This window comes from Perna viridis, chromosome 14 (assembly GCF_037379345.1).
Source record: "Perna viridis isolate PV_CMFRI_1.1 ecotype Kerala chromosome 14, ASM3737934v1, whole genome shotgun sequence".
NCBI classification, from domain to species: Eukaryota; Metazoa; Mollusca; class Bivalvia; order Mytilida; family Mytilidae; genus Perna; species Perna viridis.
This window is the reverse complement of record NC_142458.1, coordinates 15,396,335-15,402,334: the sequence shown is the minus strand read 5'-3', so window position 1 is coordinate 15,402,334 and position 6,000 is coordinate 15,396,335. Positions and strand designations below refer to the sequence as shown.

Below are 6,000 nucleotides of genomic sequence, written 5' to 3'. Positions count from 1 at the left end.
CATTGATTTGTTGACGGATGTTGAGAGATATGAGGTCGATGAATACATGATTGCCCGGGCATGTAATGGTGAATGAGAAAGAAATTAAGATCATTCTATTACTAATTTTCTATGTAGGAATAAATTATCATGAGCCGCAGCTATATTTAGTATTTCCTTTTCTTTACATTATCCGACATTTTTATGTGATGAGAAAATCAAACTTTTAAATGTAAGCATAATTATCTTACATTTACACAATTCAGCAGAAATCAACTGTAGTTATAAAAAAATCTATACTACGTTTGATCTGAATGAATTCTGTGAAAAGATTTCATATCTGTGCATTAGTTTTTCGTGGTTTTCTTCATAAAACAATTGGCGTTAACTTTGACTTATATCTTGCTCTAGAAGTAATGAATTGATATGTTGACGAATATTGACAGAAATGAGGGTAATGAATACATAATTGTCCGGACATGTAATGGTGAATGTGTTAGAAATTAAGATCATTCTATTACTAACTTTCTTTGTAGGAATGAATTATCACGAGCAATAAAGATATTTAGTATTTCCTTTTATTTACATTATCCGAAATTAATGTGTAATGAGAAAGTCAATCTTTCATCTGTTATGATAAAGTAATTATTGATTATTTGCTTCATTTCAAAATGAAAGTACCAAGAACGTAAACACTATGTATAGAAGTTCAATATTGGCGAAGAAAGTATTTTAATTTTATTGATTTACTTTAAATTGTACTTATATCTTAGGGAGAATCATTTTTCTTAACCACATGATAAAATCGAAGAAAAACTTCATTTAACACCAGCTCTATCAGTGTATTCAATAATTTCTCTCGAAGTAAGTATCGGAAAGCGAAGGCATTATATGAATATACTGTACTTTTTAGGACTTAGGCGAAATCTGTCCTCAAAATAGACTCTTTTGGGCGAAACAAAGTTGAGGATGAAAATTTCAAAATCGCGTGTATTAAAGCGTAAGTATTCGTCTTTTACACTACAGCAGAAATCAACTGCAAAGCACTTTATTAAGGAATTCGTTATTGAACCGAAACATGGTGTTTTCATGAAAGTTTGAGATGTTCTGAATCGCCAATATATATATAATAATCTTTGCAATGTATGTAAAAACATCATTATATAATGGTAAGTTTATACGAAAACGAAAAAGCTGTTTTTTACATTGGCAAATATGAGTTTATTTGAAAGTGTTATTGCTAAGAGTTAGGGACAATTCTTTGAGTATTCATTTTTTTTTGTTTTCTACTAAAGCCCTGGATTCGTAATGAATAAATAACTACATTATTTCATAAAAGTTATGCGACATTCCCTATTTGTATTTCAAGATAGCATCTGACCGGTATTAAATAAATTATTATTTAGTGCTTTTGAAAACGAAAATGTTGCATTCGCACTATTCCTTTTTGGGACGAACTGATATAAAAACATGTACTTGCTCTAAATGTGCAGAATTAAGGTGTCGTTTTCAAAAGAAACGTATTTTGTCAGTGCATATTTATCTTAACTTTCAATCATTTTAGGGTTAATCATTGTTTCTTTTTAATGTATGTAATCTTAGCTTGATATTTAACATAAACGTATGTTGTTAATGCAATGCTAAACTTTATATCAGAATTAGTATATTTTTCTTTTCAGTAAATTCTTGAATACAACGGCATTATGAAAATATCTTCTATTTTTTCTCAGGACTTGGGCGAAACAAATACTCAAACTATGCTCTTTTGGGTGAAACATAGTTACGCAATGTATTGTATCGTATCTGTTAGAATATGAAACTGTAAGTATCCTAATATTATATATTCGTTAAACCCAAAAGCAATAAATTTTAAGAAGGTATATAATGCTTAGTTGCACAAACACATTGCGTATTAATGAAATTTTAAAATTATATTGTATCTTCTTCAGGATTCAGGCGAATCCTTTCCTCATAATACGCTCCTTTGGGTGAAACATATTTTCACAATATATCTGAACAGCTTTTAAATGTAAGCATAAGTTTCATACATTTACACATTCAGGACAAATAAACTGCAATGCAATTGTTATTTTTAATGACTTTTAATACTTAAATGCACAGAAACATGGCGATCTCATGAAATATTGTAATTTTTAGTATAGTCGATATCGTTAGCGACAATATGTTTGATCAATAAATGATCACTAAATTGTTGTTTTTTGTATGTTAATAATGTTACGTTCAAGTTAATAATTCTCAGAGGTGACATTAATAAATATATGTTTTGTTTGACCAGAATGGATGCTCTTAAATGATCCCATATCTTTGCATCAGTTTTTGTAGTTTTCATAATAAAACAATCGGCGCTAACTTTCAAGTAAATCTTGTACTAGAAGTTATGAATTGATTTGTTGACGGATGTTGACAGATATAAGGTTGATGAATGTGTTAAAATTTAAGATAATTCTATTGCTAATTTTTTTTGTAGGAATGAATTATCACAAGCCGTAGAGATAATTAGACTTTCTATTTATTTACATTATCCCGTTATGTGTGTTAAATGAGAAATTCAAACTTTCATCTGTTATGAATAAGTAATTATTGTTTTTTTGGTTTCGAAAACATTTTTGTAAATTTTGAGATGAAAGTAGCAAGAATGTATACACTATGTACAGAATATCAATTTTGCCGCACGAAGTAATTTTATTAAATTGCATACATGTATTTACTTTAAATTTTAATCAAAAAAAAAAAAAAACATTTTACAGAGGGCTGCTCTATCAGTGCATACAATAATTTCTCTCAAAACAAGTATCGGAAAGCGAAGGCATAATATGAATATCCTCTATTTTTTAAGGACTTGGGCGAAATATTTTCTCAAAGTAGACTCTTTAGGCGAAACAAAGACAAGCATGGAAATTTCAACAACCCTTGTATTAAAACGTAAGTATCCGTCTTTTACATTACAACAGAAAACAACTGCAAACCACTTTCTTAAGGAATTCTTATGTGTTCATGACAGTTTGAGATGTTCTGAATCGCCAACATATATGTATAAAATTTTTTGTGATGTTATGAAATAACATCATTAAGTAATGGTAAGTTTATAAGAAAACGAAAAAGCTGTTTTTTGTTTTTTTTACATTGGCAAAGATGAGTTTATTTGATAGAGTAATTGCTAAGAGTTAGGGACAATTCTTCGACTATTTATTCTCTTTTTTTCCCCACTAAAGCCCTAATGAAAACACTTTCTTTATAAAAATTATCTGACATTCCTACTTTTTAGTAGAAGATGGCATTTGACGGGTAGTAAATAAATCAATGCTTATTGCTTTTGAAAATAAAATGTTGTAGTCACACTATACCTTTTTCTTAGAGAAACTGAATTAAAGAATAAAAATAATAATAATAAGTATCCGTCTTTTACACTACAGCAGAAATCAACTGCAAAGCCCTTTATTTAGGAATTCTTATGTATTCATAACAGTTTGAGATGTTTTGAATCGCCAACATATATGTATAATTTTTTTTGCACTGTATGAAATAACATCATTATATAATGGTAAGTATATAGGAAAACGAAAAAGCTGTTTTTTTACATTGGCAAATATGAGTTTATTTGATAGAGTAGTTGCTGACAGTAAGGGACAATGAGAAATAGAAATCAATAACAAAACTTTCTATAATAATGTACTATGTTGACCTAGTTAAACCAAATTTATAAAATATTGACGTGTTTTGTTTACACATAATTTGCTTTTTGTCCTTGTTTTCTGACAACAAGATGTTATGTCATAGATATGTTACACTTTCAAATAGATACAGAAAGAAATGTTGAAATAATTAATAATGAAAGGAATGTCATTAAGCAATTTAGTCGTCAAACTGCATAGCGTGTACAGTCGATATGTGAAGAAGTAATTAAAGAGAAACGTTTGTCAAAATATTAACAACTACGGTCATATAAGATAAAGATATCTTAGAAAATTAATATTATTCTCTATCAAGGCTACCGGAGATGACAGGTGTATAAATAAACTGCAATATTCAACCAATTGCTACATTGCGGGCTTTGTAGGAGTCCATTGTTTAGTAGGAAAATTCTCACTTTACTCAATAACCACGGAGAAAAAAAACTTGAGATCGTGACTCGGTGTCGTTACAAGCAGATTTACTGAGGCATTTCTGAATCATGTAGGCGTCGTTTACTGTCGCATTATCATTACTTGTAACTTATAAGAAATACAACAAACGATTTATAATACTAGGGTTGATACAACCCGGGGATGTATATGCTTCTTCTTTAGATAACTACGTATCAGACAACGATCCTTCACAAGTTTGATTGAAAGAATGTCAAATCTTCTGCTGCTCCCTATACACATGTAAATGGGCATTTGTGTTTAATTAAGTTTTTTTTTTGTTAGAATAAAAATCTGTCGCGTTATTGCATTCCAAACTTATTATTTCTTTTTAATTTGATGAATAATAAAATGCAATACTGATCAGATAGGTATAATCAATAAAGCATTCGTTTTCCACAAATATATCAAGTATGATATCAATTTGAACAATGGCAAACACAATTTTATCATATTTTTATTTTTTTTCGATTTATGATTGATTAAATTCTATAACCAAGGCTACACTTGCATTAGTCGTTGCAGTATTTGTAATAAAACATTTCATTAAGGGTAAAGTATTATTTTGGTTATTGCATGTCCTTCGTTGTGTGTGTCAGTTACTGATGTCTGCTTTTGTCCCTGGTATATATTCTTTTGTTTTCTGCTAGAATCTTGATTCTCTTGATTACACTTCCTTTTGTACCAGAAAAAATATAAAATTCAAGTCAACGAATTATGAGGTATGTAATGGAGAAATAAGTAGGATAAATAATGTTTTGTAATGCATTATTATCCACAAATTCGTACTGATATAATTATTTCTTTGTAATCAAATGTATCAGACTTTTCTTGTTTATTATCGGGTTTTCTTCTAAGGCATACTAAATAAATCATTCGTCTAAGCTATTAGCTTGGTGATGACAACACCATTTTTTTTAGTTATTATTTACAGTATTTGTATAGCGCCAATCTAAACTGCATTTACTCTAAGCGCTTTACGGCATACGAATGATATACAATACAAAGTATGTAGTAATCAACACCTACAATTATACAAAAGAATGTGAAAAGAGAAATATTTTTCAGAACAGTAATTATGTATCTAAGATATAGAAATTTGTAAAGTAAAAAAAGACGAACAAAAACAAAACATAATTATAAATTATGTAATTAAAGCATAATTAATTATTAAAACATTATTTAAATAGTATAAAAATATTAGATAGAAATTTTCAGACAACATGACATGCTTTATCATTGTTACGCTAATGATTCGCAGATATATTTAGTAATTGAACCAATTGACAACTGGTCCGAAATATCCACACGAATTGAAGCTTATGTTGAGGACATCAGCTCATGCATGACGAGCAAGCTGTTAAAGCTCAACCAAGATAAGAATGAATTACTGAATCTAAAAATTATAGCTAAAGTAAAAATATCTAGAAAATATATATATTTATCATTTGAATGAAATAAGAAGAATTAAAAACAATAAAAAATGTTTCCATTAAAAAATAAAAATTCAAAACATAACATTACTGTGTTAAAAATGCCAGTGATAGAATAGATCAATAAACTCATATTCTAACAGATACAAAACCCTGCGAAACTATGTTTCGACTAAAATAGCAGAATTTGAGGATTTATTTCGCCCTTATCCTGAGAAATAAATGCAGGATGTTTATATCATGCCGTTGTATTCCAGAATTTACTGATATGTAAAGTATATTAATTCTGATATAAAGTTTCGCATTGCATTAACAACATGAGTTTATGTTCAATATCTAGCTCAGGATGACGTACAGTAAAAAAGAAACAATGATTAACCCATAATTATTACGTGCACATTACGACGTTACTGCAAATTCTGCTCTTTCATGGTTTCTCTCGTATT

General features: G+C 28.9%; 1 long non-coding RNA gene across 2 annotated transcripts in view; it reads left to right on the top strand.

Moving 5' to 3' along the window:
• The first annotated feature begins 682 nt into the window (after window positions 1–682).
• The window catches only part of LOC148598354 (uncharacterized), an 86,042-nt gene continuing 80,724 nt past the window's right edge, over window positions 683–6,000 (top strand). For both annotated transcript variants that reach the window (XR_015918536.1, XR_015918537.1), the window contains exons 1-3: window positions 683–979; window positions 1,710–1,800; window positions 2,837–2,922. This is a non-coding gene — a long non-coding RNA (uncharacterized LOC148598354). The remainder of the gene's footprint in view (window positions 980–1,709; window positions 1,801–2,836; window positions 2,923–6,000) is intronic.